The sequence below is a fragment of the Xiphophorus hellerii genome, chromosome 7, assembly GCF_003331165.1.
Source record: "Xiphophorus hellerii strain 12219 chromosome 7, Xiphophorus_hellerii-4.1, whole genome shotgun sequence".
In the NCBI taxonomy this organism is placed as follows: Eukaryota; Metazoa; Chordata; class Actinopteri; order Cyprinodontiformes; family Poeciliidae; genus Xiphophorus; species Xiphophorus hellerii.
The window spans coordinates 2,145,347-2,157,412 of record NC_045678.1 but is presented as its reverse complement, the minus strand read 5'-3'; the positions used below and the strand labels follow the sequence as shown (position 1 = coordinate 2,157,412).

General features: G+C 41.7%; 1 protein-coding gene across 4 annotated transcripts in view; it reads right to left on the bottom strand.

Moving 5' to 3' along the window:
• Nucleotides 1-12,066, bottom strand: part of raph1a (Ras association (RalGDS/AF-6) and pleckstrin homology domains 1a) — a 71,044-nt gene that overhangs the window by 31,367 nt on the left and 27,611 nt on the right. The window contains exon 1 of one of the 4 annotated variants that reach the window (XM_032567153.1): nt 3,594-3,611. The exons of the other annotated variants lie outside the window; for them this stretch is intronic. The gene's annotated coding sequence lies outside the window, so the exon portion shown is untranslated. Of the gene's footprint in view, nt 1-3,593; nt 3,612-12,066 lie in introns of those variants that run through there. 4 annotated transcript variants of the gene reach the window in all.

Sequence of the window (12,066 nt, the reverse complement as noted above, 5' to 3'; positions counted from 1 at the left end):
AGCAGAGAAAGAAGGAAGGAATAAAGGACAACTTTTAGTTGATAGGGAATGCAAATATTTTTCCATGCCCTGTTTGTCCTATGCTTATCCAGAGCTGGATATGCTGAAATCAAATTCTAGACTGCATAAGAAGCCTGTTCAGATCAGAGGCAAAGACACATGGCACAATCTTCACAACTAACAGCAGATTAGTTCAATCTATTAAAAATAAAAACTATAAAGTAATGTACCGAGATAAAAAGCTGCCTCAACATGTGTCAGTGTTAAAAAGATTTGATCTTTTAAAAGAGATAAAAGACGTCCTTAGGAAACATGAAAAGCGTTTTTAATTCATACCCTCAACTATAAAACAATCTAAACCAGGCTGTACGGAAAGGTTCACGTTACTGTTGAAAACAATTTCCATTGGTTCCAGCAGAGGGTGCTCTGATTTGACAGTGAATAGAAACTAGTGTCTTTTGCTAGCATAAAAAGTTATTTGTGCTATTCTATTTACAAACATGGAAAACCATGATTATGAACATCCAGAGACAGATCCACAGTGTTACTGTATTAAAACAGAACAAACTAACGTATGACAACTGACAATCTAATTGCTTTTATTTAAACAGAAAAACAAGTGCTGCCCAAAATATTATCTCACATTGATGCATTACCTAATATTAAAGGAAATTTAAAAAATCACTTTAATTGATACAGCTAAACATTGTTGCCACAGTTTAAAAGTTGAGTCAGTACTTCCTGGACTCCAGGCATTGTTCCTTTGAAGCTGGTTTCTGTTAGAGACAATGTATTCTAGAAAAAAAAGTTTGAATTTTATCCCAACCTTTGGACTGATGCACAAAAGAACCAGTAGCTAAATATGAATAAAAATTATATATTTTAGGCTGTTCAACCCTTTCTTCCGGAAACTAGTCAACGTTAGATTAATTAACTGGGTTAGCTGTCCATTACTAGCCAGCAGTAGGAAGAACGCTGACAGTGTTGTCACCAGATCATGATATGAAAGAGCGTAAAAGAAAGAAATTGCAACAAGTTGCAGTACTGACTGCAACTTGGTAAATGGTAAATAGATTTGTACATGTATATGGCTCCAAGGACACAGAGGCGGGTGGAGCAGGGATCGAACCAGCAAACTGCAGAACTCCAACCACCCTCTCCACCATCACCCCTGTTCTTCTGTAGAGAAGTGTGTTTGGATGGAGTCGGAGCTAAGAGTGGTGGGATCGGGATGTGGAGCGCTTCACTGACACAGACCTCTTTCATAAGTTTATAATTAGGATTTTCAGCCATTGTTTACATCCTGATTTACTGTGTCTGACTTCCTTTGGTGCAGTTATGATGCAAATCTCACATCACTGATGTAAAAGTCAGATGACATTCACCATTCAGACCACAGACACTTTGAAAACACTCAGATAGGTCTCTGATTCAGTGAAATATACTGAGGTGGCACAAATCAGATTTTGTTTGGGTGTGAAAAACTCTGAACTGAGCTGTTCAGACTGCCATCATAAACTCGACCATAAAAAAAAAAAAATCTGGTTTGGGTTGCATTTAGCTAAAAATGTGTTTCATCTACTGGGTTTCTATGCAGTGATGGAACAAAAGTTGCCACATACATTAGGCATCTTTTCTTAGAAGAGGTGTTGCTGGGTGATGTGTTTAATATATTTGTAAATTTAAAAAATCTTCCCACAGTGAACTGATAATCCAACATAGCTAATCAGTTCTATTGGCCTTTTCTGCCTCCTACCTGATTCCTTCCTGCAGGCGACCCCTGAGTCTCACCCAGGAAAAACGTGTGTTGTTCCTGAGTAGCTGCTCAGACATTCCCCCCTGTAACCTCCCTGGAGATTTACAGCCAGCATACACACACACACACACACACCCACACACACACACCCACACACACCCACCCGCACACACACACACACACACACACACGTGCCCACACATGCACACCCCCCCACACACACACGCCAACAAGATTAGAGAGCAGAATGGAACACACCCTTATGCAAACATAAGGAAAAACACAACATACACACAAACAGTTAGGAGCAGCGCTACAATTAGATCCCTGAGGTTCGCGAGGTCTGTTTTTATGCTGGAGGATAGGCTCACTGTGTGTGAGGGCGTGTGTGTGTGTGTGTGTGTGTGGTTTGGGGATGGCTGAGAGAGAGTGCAGGAGCTTTGCAACATTCGGCCGTTTCCAGCTGCTGCAGTTTGGATGCAGACCAACTAATGAAGTTTTTCTTTCCAGGCCCAGCATGGCAGAGTGTTGCTGGGCCGCCGTCACCACACACATCAACCTTGGAAGCCATTTTTTGTTCAACACTTTGAAAATGTCCTTCGCATTAAGTCGGGACTCTACAACAAGGCGGCTCAACATGAAGATTCTTTGATGATTTGGTAACTTTTGGAAACATGTTTTCAGAAGACAGAACAATTCATCTTCTGAAGTCTGGTTTCTAAACATCGAGTCTGTTTTTCTGCTCCAGAACTTTTAATCCTGTGACTGTTCGGCCCGATGTCGGTGGATCCATGATCTCTTTTCAACGTGATGGAAATAGAGCAGCTCGGCCGTCTGCAGCTTCTCCCCAGCATCAGCCTGTCAGATGCTGCTCTCAACGCAGCAAAGCTGAGACAGCAGGTCAGAGTGATGGACTCTAAGTGCTGTGTGTGTGTGTGTGTGTGTGTGTGTGTGTGTCCAAAGTAAACAGTAATTACTTTGCTCCTGCAGCCACACTCCTCGTGTCTGTCAGACTGAAACAGTGCAATCATCCTCCTCTCCTGCGTTCCTCCTCCCACCTCCGCATCGTTTCTCCAACATAATTACCCTTCTTCACTGTTTTCTCTTCCTCCTTTCCGTATTTCCCGCTTCTCATCAGTTCCTTCATCTCTCCAGCATTTTAATCCATGGGAGCGTTGATAAATCATGCTTTCATCACAGCAGAAGTTTGATTTCCTGCAGCCATAACACGAACACCTTCAGAGTCGCTAGAGCTGCACCGACTACAGTTTTCTGGCCGATAACCAATCTTTAGAAAGACTGAGCTGCCGATTCCGATTTGGGCCAATACTTTTATTAAATGTTGCTAAATATAGCTGAGTTGGCAACAGTGAGGTGCAGACATGACCTGGTGCGGTCGGTCAGTAAAACCTCTCTCCCAGCAGACCAGAAGAGGACAGTGGCTGATTATTAGATATTTGCTGAGGCAGATAAGATCAGTGGATGAGATCAGTTTCATATAAGTATCGGCTGATCTTCTAAAATTAAGGAAATCAGAAGCAACCCCCCATTGTCACACTGTGTTTATCTAAGGTAAAAAGCATGCATATCTATTTCAGCATTATACCACATTATAAACACAACCTTCTGTAGATTTTATTTGCTTTTGTAACAGACCAAAACTAAGTAGAGCTTAACTATGAAGTTTAAGGAAAACCCAGGTGTGTTCCAAATCAGTCCTAGAGGCCCAGTGCCCAGCATGTTTTAGTTCTGCTCCTGGTTCAACAAACCTGAATCAAATGATGAAGATTAGAAGGCCTCTGCAGACGAAAAGAACTTAAACATGCAGGATACCAACCCTGGTGGACTAACTCTGGACACCCCTGGGTGAACCCTGTCTGCACAGTGAGAGTCCAACTGGAGACAGAATCCTTCTCCTGATTATACCACACCATAAAACAGCGTTCTGAACCGCAGCGACCTGCTGCGACCCGCTGCGTACCACTCAGTGGAAACAAAGCATCAGTTGATGAGCAGGAAGTCTGATCACATAATCAGCATAGATCATAAAGCAACATGTCCTCCAGGATCACTCATTTCCAGAAACATGGACATGTAGTGAAACCACATTCTGCTGAGTCCAAAAGCACGACAAGTGAAGGAGAGGGAACGGAATCCACCTTCACACACTCATCCTGTCCCTAATGCTAGTTCGTCTAATGAATGTTATTCTGTCCCAGCTTTTTCACAAAAGCTGGGAAAAAGCTTTCCCAACTCGGCAGAAGATGCACAACTTCTGCCGAGTTGTGCATCTTTTTGCTCCTCTTCAGTTCTCCAGAGGAATGTGCTGCTGCTGCATGGTGTGTGAGGTGCAGCCGTCATTCAGGAGGGAGAGTGGAACATACTTCAGTCTGTGCTCCTCTCGGAGGAGGAGAAATTAAGACGTGCAGGGAAAAACACAGACAAGCAGAAGACAGACGGGACAGACGGGGACATGAGGAACAGACATGTGGATGAGAAGGAACAGAACAGACACACTGTTAGAAGTTCACACACAGCTCTGAAAGGAAAGCTGGAACCATGTCACCTCCCTCTGGACTCCAACATCTGCTGCTCATGTGCCTTCGAGCAACTTCCTCATGAGTACTGGGCAGCTCCCAGTAACCCACACAGCCTCAACTGGTCTGTGGCCACAGCATAGCAACAACAGAGAAGGCTTTAAAGTCCCCTCGAGCGGCACTGAATGTGGCCCATTCCCACGGCTCTATATCAGGACACACACACACACGCACACCCCCCGCACACACACACACCACGGTTGAGTATTTTTAAGCCCGAATGTTGGCTTTTTTGTAAAGTAAAGCTATAAATCAAAACCAAGGAAGAAAGGAGTGTGCAGTGATTTAGGTTGCAAGTTGAGATGTTTCCCTTTGATTCTCACACACACCCTGCAGGATGGCCATTTTCTGAAACCATGACAGGCTTTTTGGTCCGTGCCTTTCAATCCTGTCTCAGTTACACTGAAGCAGGAAGTGGTGCTCTGTTTGATCTGCAGACACGCAGATTCAAATAGTGACGATATGATTTGAATAGTTTGACTTCCTGTTAGTTCTGATTTTAGACTTAGATGGAAGTTATCAGATAATCACATAAAAAGGCCAGAAATGATGTCATACCCAGTGTGAGCATGCTCCAGTTCCAAGAAAAGTATTGTGATCAGTGAACAGGCTAGCTGCTGTTAGCAACACAGGCTAATGTAATGTACTATAGCAGCTTGTACAGAGCCTTCTATAGTCATTCATAACTTGAAACTTTTCCCATTGTGCCACATTACAACCAGAATGTATTTTATTGGGATTTTACGTCAGACTAAACCTGACAGGCAGTTTAGGGACACCACTACTCCAGTAAATTTAAATAAATCTAAATGCCTGTTGGGGAACATTAACCAACAAACAGCATCACAAAGACTAAAGAGTGCAGCAAACTTGTCAGGGAGAACATTTAAAGCAGAGTTATGTTCCAAAATTATATCACAGCTTTGACCAGAATCTTCAATCCATCATCTGAAAACATCATTATCCCCCACCATAATGTAGCCTCATATATAGGGGAAAAAACCTGGTCAGCATCTGGATGTTTGTGCGGTTTTAATTCTGCTCCATAGTCCGTACCTTTGGCAAAATGCTACTTGACATGCAGTCAGTTCAGACTGTAGATGTTAGCTTCTGCGGTAGTGCTAAGACTGCTTCCACCGTGTGCATTGAAGCCGAGTAAGGTATATTTGGTGTTTGAACAATTAAAGTAGGCAGGTATAAGTGTTTTCTTATGCTAGTAGAACCCTGGCCCGTTCGGCACTTTATGACCCTCCATGTTGTTGCTGACACTACAAAAACAGTCTAGTAACCTGTCTACATGGTGTTCAATGATTTCCCCTGCTGAACCAGACTCTGTAAACACTCCACACATGGTGCCTGTACTGTGTTGTGGTGTTGCGACAGGTTTATAATTAGCAAAAGGATTCATACTGTGACACCCAGACGCTGCTGTGCTCTGTGGTGTGTGTGTGTGTGTGTGGGGGGGTGGGTGTGTGTGCGTGTGTGTGTAGGGGTGGCCTGCCAGGTCCCACAGTGAATCTGTAGTAAAAACCGTTTCATGCACACTGTTCTCCTCGGCTCTGCAAGAAGCAGCTTTTGTAGTCTTTTTTTCATTTTCCCCAGCAGAGAAATGTGAATGTTGGAGATGACAGAGCATGGCTTTAATTAGAGTGGAGATGATTTCCTGACACACAGTTTCAATCCTGCCCTACTGTTGTAACAATGCAGCAGTGAAGACTGTCTAAGTCACAAAAAAAATATTTGGATTATATAATATGATATCTCAATATCTGAAAAATGATGACTGCTGTGCTTTTTTTCTTTTTTTACATTTCTTTCAGTGTAAAGGTGGGGCTTTCTTTCAGACAGGCTGAATATTATTCTTCTCATCTAAAATAAAACTGGATAATAAAAGAAAACCCATATTGGAGATTTTTCTGTCTGAAAATGTTAAGTCATATATATTAAGCAATATATTGTTATTCATATATTTATTCTAGATTTATTTTAACCTGCACCAGTAAAACTTGAAGATGTGTAAATGTACTAAAGGCACACAAACTGTTTTTCTGTTGCTTTTTTGTGTATGTCGGTAGCCAGGCAAGCAATGACATTTTATTGCCAAATTGACTGTTGTGTCTTTATACAAGGACAGTAAAGTAAGTCTACTGATATTCATATAATATAAATAATATTACAAAAGTGTCTTATATAAGCCCAACATCATGTCTTCTTGTCTTATGCGCTGAGTGTAACTAAACACTTGGAGATTTTATGTTAAAACCCTCCGAACTGAAGCTGCTTTACACAAATGTTTGCGTTTTACTCCAAACTGTGAATCCAAATGTGCTTCAATGAATAATAACTCAACTGTTGTGATAACAGAAGTAATTTCAGCAGCAGCAGATCCAGTTGTGTTCATCCTGTAGGCCAGGCTCACATATCACTGCAGAATGTGCAGGTCCTCTCACACAGGAAGAGGGGCGGGGGGCACAGGAAGCTGAGGACGAGTGAGGAGCTGCCTGCTGATCCAGCAACCATTATATCACTTCCCCTGAGACCTGCATCTGGGATTACATCATTTCCTGTTGGTTTCCCCGCTCTGTATCGACATCTGCCTCCATCTCTCAATACAAGGAAGGGAGAAAACACACCGTCTGGGATGATTTTATGTTCCACTATGCTGGAGCTCAGCTGACACACACCGAGGGGAAGGATCTCAGAGCACACATACACACACACACACACCCACACCCCAACACACAATATCTGACAAAAATGACACACTGCTGTGTGTTTGTGTGTATTTGCCCCTCAGCCCAAAAAACCCAGCAGATCCCTGAGGTACTCAGCTGCTGCCATGTAATGCGACACTGACTCACACACAGACACACCCCATCCCCACACACACACACACACATTTACAGACAGAACAAATGAGTTCTATTTTTACTCGTACAGAAACAAACAGGAGGCAGCAGGAAGTTGATACAGCTGAATGGATTTACAGAGAGGTGGGGACGGCGCCCCCGTCCCCACCTCACACCTCCCCCCGACAACAGTTTGGTTCTGTTGGGCTGAAGAACCGGGCCCAGCAGGTCAGCAGTGCTGCTGGTGACCAGGCAGAGCTGCATGATGGAGGGAAGCAGGAAACATTAAAGCTGCTCTCACATCCTTTATTGCTGTCTATAAATATGACAGACAACTTAGAATCTGTTACTATGGTAACGTACTGTAGGTAGCTGGTTACCAGCAACATGCTGAAAGATGATGCATGTCTCAGGTCCTGCATCAAGCCTTTACTGGATCGGATTCTTACCCACCAGGACAGCAGCTAGTGGCTATGTAAGCAATATTAGTTTATTAATATATTAGTAAAACATCCATTAGGAACATTAGGAATTTGATAGAATGCCTATGAAAAGTTTTCACCCCCTCGATGTTTTACCCTTTACTCCTACAAATCAATCATGATTAACAAAATTGGGATTCTTTGACAGAAAAATATACAAAAAACCATTAATTAAATACAAATATATAACTTAGAAGTAATTGCATGACAAAAAATGCCTAACAATCTTAATCAGAATTGATTTGTAATAGCAATAAAAAATGTTAAAACATTTAAAATGTGTACACAACACTGTTCAACTGACAGGTTATACAATGTCAAACACTATTTCTAGTCTCAATTTTTTTCTCCATTAATTTTCTGCATATCCTGTACAATTCAACTGAAACATGACCAGGGGAAAACTGTAAGAAATACAAACAGCTGGGTCCATGAGTATGCGCACCCTAATAGACTAATAATAATAATAATAATAATAATAATAATAATGTTAGTATATTCTGTGATTTAAAAAAAATACAGACACTAAAATATGAGGAATGATTCTCAGTATTATTTTGGTCTAAAATGAGTTTTATTTGGACTTTTCTGTGCTAAATCTGTGTCACTTTATAATGAGCCAATCAGATATTTCTGTCTGATCACCAGACAGGGGAACTGGCCTGAATCCCATCAGTGTTTATTGTGACTGATATTTTGATCAGTCGATCGGTTTTGCTTTGCAGTCATTTGGCGTTACTTCACCCACCCAGAGACTTTTAGCAGATTCAGATTCAGATGCAGATTCTGGTCGGACATGGAGGCTTCTCTAGCCGCGTTTCATTTAATCAAAAAATTCTGCCAATTAAAATTACAGAAATAGATTTGCTTAATGGAAACTCAGCAATTTCGAAAAAAAAAAAACTTTTTTTTTTAAACAATTTTGTAACTAAACTTGGCAATAATTCAGTTAGTTAAATAAAGTTTACAACAAATTAAGCAGACTAAAATCTAAAATTGATTTTGGAGCATTTTAAGTCGATTCAGAATTCCCAGGACTACAAATTGCTATTCTCTATAAAATCAATTTTTTTCTGCACCTCTAGTGGATTATTATTTTTCTTTTTATCAAGAGTATCAAGCAATAGCAATGTTTGTTGAAAAACATCTGGACAGATTTGTTAGCCAGGTTAGCAACTAGAAAGAACATCTCAGCTCCTGGTGTCAGTGAAACTAAGGTGGAGAGGCCGGTCAGAAAACCGTCAGTCCAGCTGTGAACAACCTGCCAGACACAACTTTCCCTGATAAAGAACAAACAGAGGCACTCCTTCACCAAAGCCCACACCTCCACTCTGTGTGTACCTTCAGGGTGTTCGCTTTTGAATAAACGGCTCTTTCGGTTTGAGGCTAAATTCATTACAGAGAAGAATAATTCCAAACAAACATTTCTGGCTGAAATGGTCACGAGGAAAAATCTCGTGACCTTTGAACCTGCTCCCATTGCACACACCAACACAGTGTGTTTCCGCACCGCTTCATTATTCACTCAGTGACGGCTTCGGGTGTTACAGCCTGTTGTGGCTAGAGTGTACTTGGTGTTACATGCCTCTCTCCACCTCAGATATGTAACAGACTGTGACACACACACACAAACGCACACACACACACACACCCCCCCCCCCCCCCCCCCACACACACACACCCACACACACCCACACACACACCCACACACACACACACAGCCCGTCTCAGCAACAGGATTTGCATCACTCTTTGTTTGAAGATGTTTGCTGCAGTTAGTGAAGTTCAACAAGTCAATTAGATGCAGGTTTCAGCGTCCCCAGGTTTGTTTTTGTGTAAGAAATTTTCCTTATTTGTGAACCATTTACTATTAAATTAAAGACATCAAAAAGTGTCCTTATAAGATTAATACATTTTAAAATTATGTAACATTTTAAGATTTTAATTTGTCAGCAAAACTTATACACTAATTAAATAGAATATAAATGTCTACCTGTGTTGTTCTGCCAAATATGACCGAATGTTAAATTGTGGTAGGGGGGGTCGGCCCCTAAATCAGTCTAAGGGTTGGAAATGACTCCCGGGCCGCACTTTGGACACCCCTGATGTAAGATGTTAGTTTCAGTGAGCACTGTAAACTGTTTCCAGACAATTTCTACATTCTAGCAATGAACAGACTCACTGGCAGTGAGCAGAATCCACCCATTTCTTTAAGTTTGAGTATCTCTGACCTGTGACTGGCTAGTTGGAAATAGCTAAAATCCATCTTTTTTTCAATCACTGAATGAACCATAACTAAGCACCACCATCATTCATTGTGGATGTGGCTATGGAGGTGAATAAAACTCTCCGCTTGCAGCCGTCCATATCAGTGAGGTGTTTAACGTGAAGACAGAGGAAGAACATCCAACACATTTGCTATTGTTACCATTTTCCGCCATTTCCACTTGACCCCTACAGTTTGTCAAAAGACTTGCTGATTAAATATACAGGAATCACACCGCACCAACCTCCGGTTTACAACACTCGCACTCAGAACAGTATTATGGCTAGCTCCTGGAATCACAGAAACATTTATTTCTTCACAGAACTCAAATAGAAGTCTAAAGAGCAGACCCCCACAAGAGGAGGGATTATCTGCAAAACCTCATGAATGTGGCTCCATATACCTCAGTTAGGATCCGCCTGCTGGAAACCACTTCATAGTTTTCCAACCAACCAGCCAGCAGCTGCCTGCTGACCAGCTTAAAGCTGCTTTCCAGCTGAATTAGTGACATTTACAATGTCAACAATGTAAGAGTTATACTTTTGGTATCCCTCAGCTAAAATAACTGAAGCGTATGACCTGAGCCACATGTCTGCAGTTAATATAAAAAGCAGCCATCGGTATGTGGAACATATGAGACCTGCCAGTCTTCAGAATCTGACTAGACTAACTGGTTCCCAGTCATCCACAGGAAGACCATGGGAATCTGGATGTGATGTTAGGTTTCAAAGATTGGTTCACAGTTAGTCCAAACTTGAACCAAAATGTGTGGAACAGAGACAGATCGTGGCTGGACAATAAATCAATAACAATATATATCATGATAGACATGTGATCAGTACCAATAGGTAATAGAATATTCAATATTTGATATGTAGAATAGGCGCTGAACTCAGATCCAGAACCAAACATCATTCTGGAAGATGTAGGCAGAGGAAAGGCTTCAGCTCAGTGGTGCCCAAAGTTGGTCTTCGAGGGCCAGCATCCTGCATGTTTTAGTTCTCTCCCTGGTTGTAGTAACAACTGTTTCAGCAGGTCAATGTTCTTCTTAGGTCTCTAATGAGCCATCATTGGATCCAGGTGTGTTAAACCAGGGAGAGACTAAAACATGCAGGATCCACTTTGGGCAGCACTGGTTTAGCTGCTCAAAATCTCACAACCAGCTATGCCAGGTTGGTGGCATCAACTAACTCACTCCTTGGCTACCTAGCAACAACCTGTTGGGCAGTTTCAGGTTTCACCACCGTGCCTCATAACTGCATAGAAATAAGAAAACGAGAAAACTGTGGATAAAACAGTAAAGGTCAAGCCAACTGTTTCACAGTATTTCAGATACTTAAATCAGAAATCTAATCAATAATTATTGATATCGATTGAAATAAAATGCTTATATCATTATAAGTTTTTCAGCCATATCATCCAGCCCTTAGGTAAATCATGAAAAAGGAAATGACATCACCCTAACCAAACATGGACGCAGAGGTTTGCTTTGTGAAGTCTCAATATGACATGTTCCAAAATCCCAAACTGTAAATACTACAAGCACACACTCAGAACCTGATCACATTTCTGTACAGAGCATCCTCTCTGTATGCTCTTTACAGAAATGATGATTAAACCCATCTGTATTATATATCCCATCTTCAACCAGTCTGAAAAAGGAAGTGATCCCAGTTCTCTTGGTTCTGCTTCAGAGAACCAAGAACTGCCTTTCCTCATTGTGTTAATATCTGCTGTCCCCATCAACTCTGCTGATGTTACAACACAAGTCATCTGGTGGATATTCTCTCCTCTGCCGACTACCATTTAGAGCAGGAGTGTCCAAAGTTGGTCCTGAAGGGCTGGCATCCTGCATGTTTTAGTTTTCTCCCTGGTTTAAGGCACCTGGATCAAATAATGGCTCATTAGAGGCCTAAGAAAAATACTGACATGCTGAGAAGATTGTTACTATCACCAGGGAGAGAACTAAAACATGCAGGATGCTGGCCCTTGAGGACTGACTTTGGGCACCACTAATTTAGAGGCTCAGCAGCCATTAGAAACAAGGTTCTTCTTCTCTCAGCTGCTCCTCTTAGGGTCACAAAACAATAGATCATCTGCCTCGTGTTTCCACAAA